The sequence below is a fragment of the Thermobia domestica genome, chromosome 15, assembly GCF_964235325.1.
Source record: "Thermobia domestica chromosome 15, izTheDome1.hap1.1, whole genome shotgun sequence".
NCBI classification, from domain to species: domain Eukaryota; kingdom Metazoa; phylum Arthropoda; class Insecta; order Zygentoma; family Lepismatidae; genus Thermobia; species Thermobia domestica.
Genome location: NC_137468.1, coordinates 63,512,925 through 63,531,529, shown reverse-complemented (window position 1 = coordinate 63,531,529; position 18,605 = coordinate 63,512,925). Strand labels below are relative to the sequence as shown.

The 18,605-nt window shown below is 35.0% G+C and overlaps 1 protein-coding gene and 1 long non-coding RNA gene across 4 annotated transcripts in view; one reads left to right on the top strand and one right to left on the bottom strand.

The window, feature by feature from the left end:
• Nucleotides 1-18,605, top strand: part of LOC145671052 (uncharacterized) — a 583,222-nt gene that overhangs the window by 325,216 nt on the left and 239,401 nt on the right. The window lies entirely within an intron of this gene.
• The window catches only part of tn (tripartite motif containing protein thin), a 189,647-nt gene that overhangs the window by 88,948 nt on the left and 82,094 nt on the right, over nt 1-18,605 (bottom strand). The gene's annotated exons all lie outside the window — the stretch shown is intronic.

Genomic DNA, 18,605 nt, shown 5'->3' with positions numbered 1-18,605 from the left:
TGACATAACAACTACAATACTAAGTGGATTGTCAAATTATGCCCATCTACCAAGTTAACCCATTTAAAATAAAAATTATTTTCTAAATGTGATCAACTACACATCATACACGGAGAAAAATGTATAATCCAGTCGGCATGTAAATGCTGTTTTTACCAGGTTACGCGCGTCACCACATTAAGTAATGTTGTTTCATCCGTAGTACGATCTGCACCACCGTCCAGCGAAAATTTTGTATTGCGGGACCACCATTTTAAATCTAGAATTAACGCCATACCCATTCCGACGGTGGTAACTTACGTATATAATGTTATTACCACCTTCATACGACTGTCCCCTCTTGGTTCTTTCTAAATCTGTGACTCCCTACCTTACGAGAGTAATAGTTTTTAACACGAAATCAATCATGTGAATAAAATTATCCAATCACAGAGGGTCTAGTTCGACACCGAACTCCAGACTTGGCATGGTGTTCCCCCTTGCTGTACTTTTATACATGAAATTACATTACTTAAGGAGCGCACCCGCGTAAATACGATGTATCCACACAGAAATCCTAGTCCTTTTTTTCTCAGTGTATTTAAACATCTAACGCTGTTACCTGGATAAACATAATAAAACTATTTTAAACCAACAAAGCGTATCACTCCTTAAAGAATATTAAGAAAATCCTAAACAAACGTACAACACCTGGCTTGATCATCTCCTTTCATTGTTTCTCGTAACATTGTCTGAGGTTTAATGTGTATTTTCTCCTCGAAGACTACCTAGGTAAATAAAACGGGGATCCGTAGTTTAACGTAGATCAAAAATAAAGTGAATGTGAATCTCTTCCGAACTCAAGCAGGAAATATATGAAATATTTAACAGCAAAGTAAAAATAAATAATTCATAATTCCGTTGACTAATATGGATTTAGAAGTAGTATGTTACAAGTAATCGCGTGAGATCTCAATCAAGAATATAGATAAAAGTTGTTAGTTACTAGTGGATGTGTAGCGCTGCGGAAAATATTTATTAAGTAAAAATATAGTACAGAAGAACCCCTCTAATCCGTCACCTTTAGGACTGGGGATATGGTCGGAACGCAAAAATGGTCAGATTATCAGAAAATACAGCAATATACGGATTTACAGTAAAATAAACAATTCCTGAATTAAAAAATGACTGTATTGTTCTCTACAGTAAAGACAAACGAACAGTAAGCACTGAAAACTGCACAGTAGGCCTACAGTGCAGAAAACACGCACAACGAAAGAAACTATTCAAGAGATGACGGAGTACGAATATGTGGTAACAGCAAGTAAACAACAATGCCGCGACGGCAGTAAATGACAATGGGCATCGTGAATCACCAAGTCGGGATAAGTTCGGCTCGAACATGGTCGAATCAACCGGAGTGGCGGACCAGCCAAAGGCGGACGAGAGGGGTTCTACTGTACTTTCTTGTAAAAAAAAAATCAATAATATAAAATACAATATTGTCAACTATGCAGGTTAAGGCTCTTTTTAGAATGTTATTATACAATTTCCAACGTTTCAACTTATTATTAAAATAAGGTTAAGTTTAAAACAGTCAATTTCTTAATATGTCATTTTCTGAAGAATATAAGTGAAAGCTTAATTTAATTGTATTTTGTTTAAAAAACAATCAATCTATTTTAAAATTACACATACTGCAGGCAAAAATTTGATGAACACTTTACTGTCTATTTGTAACATAAATGTATATATATATATTTGTTAAAATATGCTGAAGATAAATATTAAGAAAATCAGGATTTGTAGATAGACTCCTTGTCATCAAGTTGAAACAGTTTAATTTATGTGTCAAACGATCTGTTGCTGGTTATTTACCATCTATCTTGAAACATCCTTGTAAATTTTAAAATAATAACTTTAAAATACTCAAATTTTGCACTATACAAATTTCGGTAGGAAGATATTGCTTGACATATTCTAAAATACTACCAGATTAACAGTGTTGCGAACTAAAGGTAAAATTTTATTTTTCAGGTAGCACTACATCAAATTATTATACATTTCAACTCTACATATTAAACTAAACCATACAATACAACCTTTCTTGATCAGTGTTACACACTAAGCATGCTACAATACCACAAATGTACAAATTTTGGAAATCTCTACAACCGTAAATAACATAGGGCTAAGTGAGACGAAAAGAGGTAATGCACATGTAAAGTACTTTAGTATCGAATACTACGATCATAATACGAGAACCTTCAAAAATAGGCTTAAATAAGCATTACATCTACTGACGTAAATGTTTTCCAATAGACGAAATAGCAGAATGTCTTTTGCAGCAATTTGATATCTCAAACCGTTCCAGAGATAGGAAAAACATGGGTAGAGATTGCTATACTACTCAAAATAGCACATTTGTGGGAAATTTTAAAGATGATTCTTGCTTTTGTTCTTTCTTTCTTTGAAATTACAGCAACAGTTTTTTTTGTAATTGTAATTACAGTAAGGTTTAACTTAACATACCTTACTATGTTCATTTACACTATTATTAGGTTATGTCCGTTTTTTTAGTAATTCACGTTTTGAATTTAGGAATTAGGGATTAGATTTCTGGGCTTTCGACATCTATTGCTATGTTAGCTCGTTATGTATGAGGGACGACGTTCCTCGGCGATCACACTATCCGAGGAAAGGGAAGGAAGAAAGGATTGGGGAAGGAAAGAAGCAGCCTTGGACCTGTGTGTTAGGTACCATCTCGGCATTTGCCTGATGTGAATCAGGAAATCCAGGAAAACCAAAATCAAAATGGTTGGCCTGAAGAAGCTTTTTACACTATTTTCGACCGAGTTTCCCCAACGGGAATCCAACCCAGAACCGCTCGTACCAAATGCGAGAACCTTAGCGACTACTCTACAGGGGTGGACGCCGTTTTCAATCTAATACATACCGATTCTTCATACTATAATCTGCTTTATACTATAATAATAATAATAATAATAATAATAATAATAATAATAATAATAATAATAATAATAGGGACCGTGGTGGTTCAGTGGTATAGCGTTAACATCTGGTGCGTGGGGTCCTTCGTTCGATCCCAGCTGGCACCAAATGAGCTTTATTGTGGACAAACACCGTGTGCGTGGGTTTTCTCGGGGTTCTCCCGTTTCCTCCCACTTTCTTAATTCCACCATTTCATTCATTTTTCATCATCACCGTCTTCCTTAGCCTAGCCGGCATAACTATGGAACGTAAAACTTAAAGATTTCACGTTATATTATTATTAATAATAATAATAATAATAATAATAATAATAATAATAATAATGAAGACCTAAGTATGGGAAACAAGTATAGTATTTAATAAACAAAGTCTTCAATTTATTCGTATGTTGAAGGAAACGAACATTATTTTTTCTTTATTTTCATTTCCTTTTGTACTCACTACAAATTAAAATAATAAAAACAAAAGGACACCAATTATGAATAATTATGAATATTTTTAAACATATATATATATATATATTTGAAAATAATGATATGGTTTGTAACAGGAAAACAAACCTTAAAAAGAGCTGAATTGCTTCAATTGCTAATTAGGAGAGTGCTTGAGGTGTTGAATGAAGAGACGAGGAATTATTTATTTTCCTTTACGCTAATTATCAAAGAAAAAAGTATTAAAAATACGTATCATTAGAATAATTATTGTTGGGAAGCGTCTTGTTTCACAATGTAATAGACTATAACAACAACAATAATAATAAATTCCATTGATTCACTCATTACCAGTTCTGCAAAAATATTGGCACTGGGAACTTGAATATTTGAACATATTCCCTTAAGAGGCCTCATTCCAGCGAAATTAAAATACCGCTAATTTTACAATAATTATGTGATATCTTCAAATAGATAAAAGATAATTGAAATGTGGGACAAAAGCGCCTTAGACAATATTATTTTACACGAGATACCGTTATCACAAGTCACCTAGTGGCTTTCCGTTTTCAGCCGTTTAGAAACGCGAAAATAAGTGCCGAATTTCAAAATGGCTCGACATCGAGAGCAGATAAGTGAGTCGTGATAACGGTATCTCATGTAAAATGATATTGTCTAAGGCGCTTTTGTTCCACATTTCGATTATATTTTATCTTTTTGAAGATATCACATAATTATTGTAAAATTAGAGGTATTTTAATTTCGCCGGGATGAGGTCTCTTAAGAACTAAACTATGGATAAGGTGGTGCGTAATAAAATTCGACTCGTAATAGTGAAGAAAGGTTACATTTTTTTGTTATTATTGCATGATTGATTGAATATTGAAATAATTTTTGGTAGAGTTAATAAATAATTTGGGATAAGCCCCTTACCAATTTTATTAGAAAAATATTTTTTTATAAATAGCTTATAAAGTTTTATGTAAATACACCGTGTCCCGAAAGTCTGGTAACACATTATTTTATAATTTCCCCTCCTCTCTCTCCCCTAAGTTATACCGTCAAAGTAAATAACTAAAAACACTTCCAGACCAGAACCGCATTTACGTCAGAAATTTGAGCGCGATCGATCGGGCGTTCAAGAGATTAAGAGTCACAAACATGGTCACTTTCAATTTTATAATATAGATAGATAGATAGATTCAAACTTCATTGTAACTATATTGCATTTATTGAGGTTGCTAAACTTTGAAGGGGAGAACGTTTAAAAACGATACCCACAAGTTTTATTTATTTATTTATTATTATTACTCCAAAAGATCTTGGCACAATGTAACAATAAGAAAAGAAATAATTCTGTAAATCATGATGTTAAACTAATATTATACCAAAAATAGCCGGTTTTGGATTTAATTTTGTCAACTGGACTCTATGGAGCTTGGAATAAAATGTTTCCCGAATGGAGAACAAGATGCAAGCAAGATTTTATGCCAAAAAATAATGGTTTTGTTTGTGTTTCTTGGTTTATGGTACATTCTTCTTGTTTGCTAAATTGAATTTAGTCAATCAGTAAAAGACATATCAAGATGTATGACTTCCAGGTACTTGATACAATGTTTAGGCAACCAAAGCGACACTTTGGATATGTGAGTTGCATAACTTACAATATCCGGTAACAAATGAAGTGTCAGTTTGAACACTAATCAAAGCAGTCACCTCAGATTGTGCATAGAACTCACAAGTACTGGAAGTTGTTAACGCACTTTATTCATTCTAGATTCCAATACAGTGGAAAACAGAAGTGATACTTGAACAAGAAAATCGTGAAAAATGAAAGAAAATTCGAAATTTCCGGTTTTTAATTTAAAAAGGTCGTCTTTTTACGGAAAAGAACCTCCAATCCCCAAAAAGCCTACTTTTCAGCATCTCTGCTATTCAGTAAAGTTAAATATTGATAGGTCAGTTTATTTCCAATTTATTTTTAAAAACAGAAAAATAATTCCCTATATAAATTAATGAGCTAAAAATAAAAGGAATATATTTGTAGATACTCAGCACTGTTAATAAAGACCATCAACAGCAAAAGACTGGTAGAACAACCCTGATCTAGAACAAGTTAGCTTGTAGAAAGTTTGCAATCAGTACAAAAGAGGGTGAAGGATATTTTGAACAGCTGCATATGTGCGTGTGGTAATTGAGAATGCATCCACATTTAGAATAGACCATTAGGAGAAAAAGAAACAGTTCGTTTGTTGCTATACACGGTGTATATATAGAATTGCTCTCGTTACCTGTTCAACATATAGGATACAGTTACTTCATTGGCAAATCTACTGCGCAAGCAATAGAGAAAATGTGTTCTGAAAGGGAAGATCTTCTTTTACAGGTCCTTTAATTAAATATATAAATTTTAAAAAAATAAAAATAACGAAAAAAAGGTTTTCGTTCTTTTATTTACTCTAGAACGTCTGTTGCATACATTGGACACATTTGCATGTGGCGCTGTGGTTCCGTCAAAGAGTTTATTTTTAAATATGTGTTTTCATATGTAGATCTCAGTATAGGCACACTGAGATCTAATGGAAAAGGTTGATAATGGCTTAATTAAAAATTCCCTATTTACCGGTATATATATATATATATATATATATATATATATATATATATATATATATATATATATATATATATATATATATATCGTTTTCACCAGCGAATTGAAGGTGTTTTTACACTAAATTCATAAAGTTAAAAGTTGCTTGCCTGTACAAATGTAGTCTTGTTAACAAAATCTAGCCAACTTTCTCTCTCTCTCTCTCTCTCTCTGACAAGTTCTATACTCTTACACTAGAGATCTGCACGGGGCCAGACTCGGGCCTACAGAATATACATCACTTCGGGCCCGGGCCGGGCTTCGGCCGTAAATTTTTAAATACACAACCATATTTCTCGGGCCTTTCCGGGCCTAACTTTGTAAATATACTGTACAACAATATTTAGTGAACCGTTCTTTCTCGAGAACTTTTAAAGCACAACTTCAAAATTAAACCTTTAATTGCTGTAAATAAAAATGCAATTTTGCATTCATTATTAAGTTTCTGTTACTCGGGTTTATTTCGGGCTCACTCGATTATCGCAGGAGCTCGGGCTGGGCTCGGACCTCGGGGATATCAGTCTTGGAAATAATGATCGGGGATAACCACCAACACGTATGAAAAAACACTTTGAAAGCCAACATAAAAGAGAATCAGAGTCAAACTGCTCGATAGGTTGCTGCAAAGATGAACGTTACCCGAAAGATATGTTCAGCTATCTGAAAGTAATAGGAAAGATTATAATATATAGATGGGTGCCACATCAACTTGGTGAATAGCACAAGCAACAGCGACTGGAAGTGTGTTCGTTCTTTAGTTTAAAGAAGAAGATAGACTGATGCATCCTATCATGACATGCAATGAAAAATGGATTTTGTATGACAATCCCAGCAGATCAGGGTAGTGGTAGGATGCGGGAAAACCACCTCGCAAAAAGGCTAAGGTCTACTCTCCATCCAAATATTATGGTCACTGGCGGTGGTGTAGTGCACTATAACTTTCTGATACCTTATCAAACCATCGCAACATAATTATACAGTGCAAAAATCACTCATGTACACAAAATGTTACGATAAAAGTAGTCTTCGTTGGCCAACAGAAAGAAACCACTCATCGTTCCTAATAACACTTGCCCACATGTGCAAGAGCAACTGCCACACACCTCCATGAGTTGGGATATGAAATCCTTCCATATCAATCATATACCTTTATTTCAACTCTACAGACTACCATCTGTTTATAACCCTGCAGAAATACGTCCGTGGAATTTGTTTTGGACAATACATACGACATAAAAAGATTCCGTTACTTTCAGACCTCAAGGTTTCTTTCGTAACGATATGAAGAAACTAGTCAGTCTATGGAAGAATATATTGCTGCCACGGCCGATTACTTTTTATTAAATATATGCCTTATTAACAAATTTATTATTGTTCATTTCTCATCCCCAAAAACGATATTTCATAGCACACTATCCAATATAATAATTATCATTAGTTATTCACTTAATTAGTAGTGTACGTAATTATGTCGTAATTATCACATAATATAATCCGTATGCAGAAATATGTAATCCGTACATTATTCAGCTCAAAATCTCTTGTCGTCATGAATTCTGTCGATTAATCTGAAGCTTAAAATATATAAAACGATAACCATGCCTGTTGCTCTGTGTGGTTGCAAAACATGGTCGCTTACTCTGAGGGAAGAACATCGACTGAAAGTATTTGAGAACGAGATCCTGAGACTAATATACGGACCCAAGAGGAACGGGAATGGGGAATGGCGGAAACTTCATAACGGGGAACTACATAATTTATATCGTTTACCAGACATTGTTAGGGTCATCAAATCTAGGAGACTCAGGTGGGCAGGTCATGTAGCCAGGATGGAAGAAAGTATGAATGCTTTCAAAGTCTTAACTGAAAGACCAATCGGAAAATGAACATTAGGAAGACCTAGGCACAGATGAGAGGACAATATTAATATGGTTGTCGCAGAAATAGGAATATATGGATTCTGGATTCAGTTGGCTAAGGATAGAAGTCAGTGGAGAGCTTTTGTGAACGCGGCATTGAACCTTCGGGCCATAGAGTTAGTTAGTATGCAGAAATATGACATTATACTATGAGTTTTACATTGTGTTTTTTATGCTTGAACTAAAATAATTGTGAATGTTTCATTTGAAATTCACAAAAACCAATTAAAAGTAAACCTGTATGATGAAACAAATACTATAGCATAGAGAAAGATGTTTTTATTTCGCTACGCTTGAAAGTTTTCTGAGAACTATATATGAGAAAATGTTTTTGTGCTTCTTTTTATCTACGCGACGATCTCTAAAGTTTGCATATCGCACTGCAAGCTGTCGCAGAGCGAGATTGTGTGGGCGGCATGTATGGATGTGAAAGGAGCAATGTTAATTGATAAACGATCCACTGTGATTGTGGCGAAACAACTCTCGAATCCTTTGCTTCACAGGCGCTAAAATGTAAGCCAACGTTCACCGGTGCTTTGTTTGCTCGTTTAGGATAACAGAATAGAAAAGAACATATGTGCTGCATGGCGCTTTCGCTTTTCTCATCACGATGTGTAAATTTTGAGCACTACGATAACAGTGCAAAAAAAAACTAAAGACGAACGCTTGTTTCATCTGAAAAAAAAAAAGAAATAGTGAAAATAGTATTGTTGTATATTCAGAAATTTAGTAAGGAGCAGGTTCATATAGTGTATTATCTACATATTACATAAAATGAAGTAAAAACTTGCGATATGAACTATACTAGTGGTTCTCAACGTAATTCATATCGCGACCCCCATTTTATCACATACTCTTGCCAGCGACACCCTTATAATTTCTGGTTTGTAATAAGCTTGTGTGGGATTTTTAATATACCAATTGTATAGATCAATCTCATATCCATCTACTTCTATAATAGTAGAATCCATTTCTTGTATACATATACAGTATCTTTCCTAATAGCGAATGGATTAAAACCAAAATTGGTCAGTACATTCACCTTCCGTTTATCTTCGCGACCTCAGGTTGAGAAACTCTACCCTACACGAAAAGGAAAATAATAATAATCAGGGTAAAAGTTGATCTGAAAAGGTAGGGAAACGGGAGATAGTAGCACACTGAGAAAAAATGTAGGTGGCGTACTTAAAAAGATAGGTTACATGCGTAATTCCTGTAGTTTTTAGACTTAACGTACAGCAGACGTATAACTGAAAACACATATTTTATAATACTTTCTGTATAAGTGTTCCGTCTATACGTACTTTCCGAATGAAACAATGTAGGCGGTCAGGATCTCACATACAAATGGACGTATATAACATATAGCTGACAAAGGTAACATAAGTATATGCATGTGGTATACAGAAAACTGTTAGATGTCAGACATCCTGCAACGGCATGATGTGACATCTAAAGGTAGTGCCTATGTAGCATACGCATAACGTATGCTCCGTACTGATTTCTATAGTAAGCAAGAGGATATCGTATATTTGTACAATATACCGCTGTCCGGAGAACGAATTTTTCTTTGTGCAGGACGTCACGCCGTCCCCCGGCCTATCTTTGTCTATTGTATTTTTTTTAGGAACTAGGAGGACGCCGTAAATATTTTTGGAGGTGACGGACGGCGTCCCTCCGCGTTCCCCTTCACTTTTACCCTTCATGATAATAATACTAAGTGAATGATGATTAAAATGTAGGAGGAATTAGAAAAATCAGAGGAAAGGGAAAAATTACAGATAGATAACAGATATTCAATTGTGTGTACTACTAGTTTATTTGGCAAAGGATCAAACCGGAGTCAAGTCTTTGACCAGAATTGAACGTAAGAAGTCTACCACTGAACGCCACTCATTAGGTAAAGTACTGTAGATTACAATCACGTTCCTGAAGGAGTGAATACATATTCGTCGTAAATTCAAACATTTGCATGGCACATGCCGCACATATTACAGGAATATCTCTTTAGCACATGTTAGAAACACACTTTCTGAATATTTCTAACATATTAAAATATTCGATTTTTTCAACATAATCTATATCAGATATAGAAATATTTCAGACAATTGGACATATGGTTGGGTAGTACTTCAAATTTTGAAGGATCAGCAGCATATTTTTTTTCTTAGCAGAAATCGAATCCATTACTACGTACATTAAAGGCATATGACTTCACTATTTCGTTATGCTTCTCTTGGAGGCAATCGGGGCCACTATGCCTCAGTGCTATGCATGAACAACACATCGGCCTCCATCTCTGTTGCTTCTGATTCATTGGTTGATATCTAGATACCCTTTTCAGCACCGAGGTCATATCAAACGTAAGCCTAACTTAAAGTGGAATCCAAATCATAGGAAAGCATTCATATTTCAAGACTCTCCCACCGAGAATCGAATCTGAGATCCTGTGCTCCAAGGGTGCGCGCGCTCTGGCCACTAGACCATCAGGGAGATCCCCTGTTTCGAATAATTTTCTATATGGAAGTTTCGCTAGTTATTAATTCAAGTAGATTCTGACTTCAAGACGCTGGCTGGATGCGCTTCCACCGGGAATCATTGGCTGTTGCTGGAAGATTGACAAATTGCGGGATCTACATCAAATCCCGATACAATTGTGACTAATTTCTTTTGAGGATCATTTCAAAAGCATGAGTTTTGACAAATGCTGCTGAGTTGTCAATTACTATTACGCGTATGTGCTATTTAAAAAATGATTGTCTTAATTTTAACGTTCTTTTACTACTGAATCTGAGACGTGAACCTAGAACTTGATTAGCTGATTGATTTCTATTTACGTCCTTAGATAAACCTTATTCGTGGCTGAACGGTTAGCATACGCGTCTTTGGCGTGTGAGACCCGAGTTCGATTTCCGTTAGGAGCTCATATAGTTCGGATTCCACGTTAATCAGTAGGTCCACATCTCATATATACTCGCTGGTGAAAGGGATGCAAAACTCAAAATCAACTCAACTCAACGTCCTTAGATAGCAATTAGATATATAGTACCTACAGAGACAGAAACCCATTATTTAAAGTTGAATGTCAACCCACTGTAGTATTTTCAACACTCTCCTACAAAAAATCGAAACCAGAACCTCTTACACCAAAGACACGTGATGTAACCATTAATCAAGAGAGAAGGGCATGAAACGAGAGTCTATGGTTGATCTAAACCACATAAACTCACACCAGTTAAGCACCAAGGCTATATGAGACATGGGCCTATGCTTTAAGTTGGAATCCGTACCACTGTAATGCGTTCAGATTTTTCTAGCCTCTCCCACCGAGAATCGATCTCGGATCCCACGCGCACCAAAGACACACACGCGCTAGCAACTAGACCAAGAAATAATCCCTAAAGGGAATTGAAGCTTAGTCCCCCATACTAAAGGCGCATATGCATACTGTATGACCACGATGGAGCTAAAAATTGAGCATTGATCCTGAAACCACGGTCACCGAAAGAATTATCGATAACTATACGGTTATCCACACATAAACACTGATGAAAATAAATATTATGCGAGAAAATAAATTTGGATTCTGCACATTTACTCATCAATTTACTGCAATAAACAAATCAATTGTTGCACTGAATTTCCAGGCTCTGGCTGTTTGCTTTTCTTTACATAAATGCTTTTTTTCTTACTTTTTTGTATGTATTTCCGTTCCTTTTAAACCGTCTAAAAATAATCTTGCAAGACTTTCACATCTGTGAGAAGGATGAAAGTGGGTCACCTTCAGGCTGTAAAATAGAAGCACTGAGAGAAACCAATAAAATTAAAAACTTAAGTTTGCATGGACCAAACCAGGAAAGACATGATCGATATCATATTTCAAAAATTGCTTATTTCTTAAAAAAAAAGAAAGAAAGAAAAAAAAGAAAAAGAACTTCCTGCAAGTGTGTGTGTCTTCGTTTGCCTGTATGTCCAAAACCAATTTAAACCAATTTTATGATAATCACTTTCGGTTAGCTTTATATACAGAGTGATTTTAAGTTACTTGTACATCTGCAGAGTGATCCCTAGCAACCGAAAATAAATCACACATGAATTATTTATTAATTGGCGTGACTAAAGCATCATTTTGTATGCATGGAAATTAAATGACGGTAAGAACGTATGTGGTTTGAATCTCAATTAAGCTTTTATAGGTATATGTTTGAACTAGTCTCGGGGTTGAAATTGGGTAATAAACTCCAAATAGACTAGATCGGATTTTCTTCCAATCCAAGCGAAAATTGAGACGAGCGAGTTTACAATCGTGAGCAAATAATCCTTTATAATTGTACTTCGTTCGTTCCTGTATTTTTTTTGGGGGAGGCAGTGGCGGCGGTTGGACGTTAAAAGTGGGGAGGCAAGACATGATCTGAGCAATTGTATATCAATGTTAGATTTCCTGGTTGTTTCTAACAGTGTTTGATGAAAGGTTGTATAACTAATAGGATACTATCTTTTTTCACTTAAAATACCGCATATCGTATTTCTATTTTATTAAGTAAATTCATAAGAGTAATACAAGTAGGTACTAGCCCTTTATACTCTTAAACAACGAAAATGTAAGAAGAGATGTGAGTTCTTGCTCATGAACATCTTAAAATTCTGTCTGGAAAATTGTGTGATCAGATTATTTAATAAATGTGCAAAACAAATAAATAGAAGGGATAATATTAATCATAGTAATGAATAATTACGCTTGTTTTGCAGAAGTTATATTGAAACTGGGAATTAATGAACAACTTATACTTTTTAATTCCACGCATGCCATTAAATGAATGTGTTTTCTCTTAGAAAATGAAATACAGTAAGTACTGCTGTGACATTTAAAGAAATATGCAATTCCAATATTAATTGCTTTGAACTGCAATTAAAATGCAATTCCTGTAGCTTTCTTAACAAGTCCTTTAGTTACAAAAGAAAAATAAACGCAACGTGAATCCATGAGAGATTCGCTCATTCAGTTCTGTAGGTCAATAGAGATAATAATTCAATAATACTATTAGCATTTATCGGGAGGGGGGGAATACCCAAAGATGAAACACATACCAATTGATAGATACTACCAAGCTGAATAAAATGATATAAGGTGAATGAAATGAAATTCTAATGCGTAATTTTTGAAAAAGTCCAGAAAAAACTACTTTCTAAATATAAATCTCTGATACTGAAGTATGTTTTCATTACTCTTTTATTTTATTAAGCTAGTAAGATTATAGTACAGAGCAGGGCCGCACTCACTGGGGTGATCCACCAGCTCCCCACCACCACCACTAAAACTTCCTAACTCAACAAACATTTGAACATTTTCTCAGTAAAACTATACTTGTTTGACAGCGAAATGATGAATGAAGCACGAAAATTTGATCTTATAGTTCATCTGTACCCTTTCTCTTTCAAAACCAATTTAGATTTTACATTTTTTTCTGAAACTATAAGTAGAAGTATTTTACAATTATTTATAGTCTTTTCGAGTGCAGAATAATATGCGTTCAATACTGTATGCATATAGTAGGTCGTAGTATTGGACTCCTCTCCAGAAACTTGGACCCCCTTCAACAAAAATTTCTGGGTGTGCGTCTGATACAGGGCGTGGTTAATGAGATATAGACCAAAATTATGGTTCCTCTTGAACTTCAATTTTAGTTTGGTTCTAATGTTGTCCAAAGATAAGATATGCAATAATTCATAGATCACATGCACCAATCAACCGAAACAAAATGAGATGCGTGAAATATGAATTCTTGTGTAGCCCATAATTTTCGAGGAACATTAATTTTTATGCTCCTCTTTTGTTGTCAATAATGTTTAATAGTTTTTTTGTTGTTGTTGTTCTGCCGGATTGTTTATTTGTTTATGTACTGTGTATCTAAACAAGCCGATGTGAACCGAACTCAGAACCTCCTGGGATACAAAGCTATGGAATACACCCTATGGGTGTTGCCAATCCGCGTCTACTACTGGTCAAGGTCGGTCACCAAATATAGCGGTATTTATTATTTAGATAATAAAGTACTTTCCCACCAAATTTGGTTCAGATCTGGCCAGTACTTACCGAGAAATAAATAAAGTATTGTATACACACACAAGTATCCGCACATACACCTAAAGTGAAACTATCAGCTTCAGTATGCTTACGCTAGGATTTAAAAAAATACACTGTCTAGTAACAGATTATGTTGTTTATCATCTTGTATTGGTGACATACATACGCCTAAAAGTGACACACACACATTCCTAACAGGGATACACCCACGGGGTCCACCGGGTCCGGACACCACCACCCCTAAAAAAAATTCGTAACTCAACATACATTTGTACAACTTTATCAACAAAACTATACTTGTTTAACAGAAAAATGTTAAGTATAGCATGAAAATTTGATCTCGCACTTCATCCAGGGGTAAAAGTGAGAGGGAACGCGGGGGGACGTCGTCTCCCCGCTTAGAGAAAATATCCGTGGCGTACCCTCACTTTCTAAAAAAAATTATATTGGGCAAAAATAGGCATGGCGTACGGCATGACGTCATGCATCCCCTTACCTTTTCAGATCATTTTTATCCCTGTCTTCATCTATACTCTTTCTCTCACAAAAACAATCTAGTTCTATCATTTATTTTCTGAAATTATAGGTGGAAGTATCTTACAGTTACTTATCGTCTTTTCGGGTGCAGAACAATATTCGTTCAACACTACAGAGGCGTAATGGCTGGTAGTATTAGCCCACCCCCTGCGCCCCAAAACTTGGACCATCCGAACAAAATTTAAAAAGAATACTGTTTGTGCGCCTGGACATACGTTATACTTGTAAATAAAAAATAATATATAACATAAAAATAATATATAACATAAATAATATAAAAACTTTATTGAAGGCTTCTGTAGATTTTACCAGACTTTTTAGAAAATTCTGTTGTGCAAAACAAAATAACATAGAGATAGAAACTGAATTGCAGGAATAAAGCATTGAAATTGTATCATAAGTTATATTTTAGTAAATGCATAGATAGGTTTTTCTAGACTCCATTTTTAAAGAAAGTCTTCCTTTTTCAGATATGATTTATCTCCTGCAATCGTTTTCAATTTATCATCTCTCTGATATCGCTACACATCTCTCTCTCTCTCTCTCTCTCTCTCTCTCTCTCTCTCTCTCTCTCGCTCGCTCGCTCGCTCGCTCGCTCTTTCTTTCTCGTATATTTTCTGGCTCTTTTCTCATTCCCTCGCAATGTATAGTGCTTTTTCATTGATGTCCTCTTTTTTCGTTTTCCTTTTGGGATTCTCAGATTGAGCTCATTCAATGCCATGATCTTTACTCACCGTGTAAAAGGAAAAAGGATTTGAAACAAATGATGTGAAAGGGAAAGTGAAATAAGTGTTGTCTACGGAATTAATGAGGCTCTACGTCTTTTACAAATAATCCCATGAAAGTAAAAGTGGAATCTGACTTGCGATTAATGTTAAGTGATTTATTCGATACGTATATACTGTATGTTCCAGTGTAAAAAGTATTGTTGCCTTACTCGAATCTGAAAATCGAGAAATTATGCCATACAGATGAGGGTTGAGTTTAAAGTCTGGATTTAATTCTTACTTTAACACAACAAAGGGTCTTCCTAGAGACTGCAATGACTCATGAAGTGGGGTCCCTCGTTCGTTCTCAGATCGCTCCAAGTGGACTTTCTGCTGGACAAGCACGGTATGTGTGGATATTCTCGGGGGTTATCACGTTTTTATTTCATTCTTTTCACTCCACCCTTATCATTACCGTCTTCTTAAGTCTCGAAACATACTCATGGGGCATTAAACTAAAGCAGAACGGGCTCCATCTACACTTCACCAATCTTAATACATTTCCTCAAACGTTTCACCGGATTCCTATAAACTTTTGAGGACACCGAGATGTTGCAGTGGTTGTTTCCTCTAACGAAATTTATCTTGAGGCGTAATAGCCAATTTCTAATGCATTGTGGAGCAGACCTAAATAACAGTCAAACTTTGGAAACGTTTTCACCCTTTTTGCACTGAAGTTATGTTTGTTAAATGTGTGTAAGTCATACTACAGCTTCCTTCTTGTTTCATATGACCTCCTTCATTTTCTTTTAGATTCCACAAACATAGTATATTATGATGTTCTACCACATGAGATTTAAAACTAGTAAATATATATATATATATTTTTTTTTCAGAAAAATGAGTAGTATGGAAAGTTTTGACTATACTCCCAATACTCGCTTCAGACTTACTGCACAAAAAGCATAAACTTTTATTTCGGTTTTCTTAAGTGTGACGTCTGACTAACGTACCAACCTTATGCTTATAGTAGAATACTCGAATGTATATCAAAATGCTATAATGTAGTGATCGTAAAATCGTCGATCGTGGGCTACTAGTAGCTCGCGGGAACATTTTCGGTAGATCGATTTAATACTTTGGTTGGCTAACATTGATTCCTTCACTGAGCTGAAGCTACGGACAGGGGGCGATGACGACAACAACTGCTTGCTTCTCCCGCGCAATTGCCACTGTCAGCCTCATCTCACAGTTGATTGTATTTGCGTAGGATTGTTCACGTTACGTTTTTCATGTGTGTATTAGACATTTGCTAAGTTGGATAGTTTGGTTTTACATTCACTAGAAATGTAAGTTTATAGGCGGTAGACAAATGTAAGTTTTTTTTAAAAAAAAATGGTAGTTCTTTTGGTTGATAAGCTTATAGTAGGATTTAAAAGCAGTACGGTAAACTTCATAAATTTCGCGACCACTGCTATAATGTCTGATCTATTTATATAGGTATATGTGTATAAAATACATTGTTTCATATATTCTTACTATCAAAGACCCCCCATAGCATTTTGTTTCACGGAGGAAAAGATATACAGACAAGCACAGTTGCGAATACACACACATCTTGCTGCACACGTGTACATATTTAATTTAAAATAATAAATATTTACGCACTTTGTGTATCTTCATTAACTACAGTACTATAGTATTCAATATAAATATAAATACTATAATGTGTAATTAAGTTAATGTAATGTTTTTGATGTTCCCTGTTTTGAAGAACTGAACTTTCTTCGGAAATGTAGAGATGAGCAATGCCCTCCCTTATCCCATCCTGCATGCGTCTAGACATACGATTATTAATAACTAAAAATAAACTCTTAGATCTACTGAATATACCCTTTAATCTATTGCATCTCTTTCGATATAAAGGGTGTAACCTTTTGTGAAGCTAGTGTTTCTCCAACTACCATTAAAAATTTACAAATGTTAAAGTATTGTTTATATTAAAGCATGCACAATTTTACGCATATGAGAGTAAAACGAGAAGCATTTGTGTTGAAAGCACACAGAGTAAAATAGTTTACCTTGTTATATGTTGTTTACTTGAGACAACACAACTTTTCAGAGTACCCGTTCCATTTCTTGCTGTATGTAAGTAATTGATGTGTTTTCACCACTTTTCCTCAAAGTAAAGAAAAACACAAAATAGCTGTGTTATTTGCAGAAGCAATGTGTGAAGGTCCTGCTGTAATCTTTTTCCTTGATGCTCGTAGACTGACCGTGGAAGTTTCTCTTGGATGTTCCAAGCGCAAAGAGAAAAAAGAACTTTTTAAAAGCATATTCGTGGAAACGTTGCAGTTAAACCAAATGATTGCGCATCTGGAGCTAAACATTAAAGAAAAAAAATATACCTTCTTTACGTCACAGATCGTTCTTTTTGATGTTGATTGTGGATTTTTTTTTGGGCGAGAAAATGATCTCAAGACTACATTAAGATGTCTAGGATAGAAACTCACAGACATAAGTAAAAGGTGAATGTTTACATTTTGATTTTATTTTAAAGTCGCTTAATTTGTTGACGTAACTTTGAGGAGTTAGGTTTTAAAGAAATTTTATGCTTGGACCAGCAGTTGTTTCTAGTTTGTCGTTGAATTCAAAGAAGACCAGAGTCAGCTGTTGCGTCGGTGGATAAGTTAGGTGAGACGCAAGTATACAATGCTAAATTTAGATATAAAAAATCATTTGGATTCTTTTAAGAGAAACTATCTCTTTGAGAAATACTCAAGTAAAACTGTAGTGTGTTACTAACAGTCGCCGGTTCATTATTTTTTTAGTAACTTAACCCTTTACGTTCCAGTGACAACCATGTGAATGTCATAAAATACTCCGTTGCAAAATACCAGTAACATCCATGGAGATGTCATGAAAACGTGCCCATTATTAAGGATTGTATTAATCCTGGAGATGATGAAATCTTTTAGTGGATGAAAGACACGAGTTAGTTCTACTGTTTCCTCTTAGATGTCAGCACCGTACTGACAGAAGAAAAAAGTTGTGTCTCAATAGATAGCAGGTCTAAGGGAGCATTCAATTACGACACATACGTGTTTGTTTTGAGATGATAAACAATTGTTAATTCGGTATCGGAAAAAAATAAAGAACTTTGTCTTTGATCATCGATCAGTGTTGCCAACCTGAAGAAGCATAAAATCCCGTCAGAACATCAAAATTTCCCATTTTCATTCCAAATGTTCCAAAATGCATTTCTTTTTTACCAGTAATGTG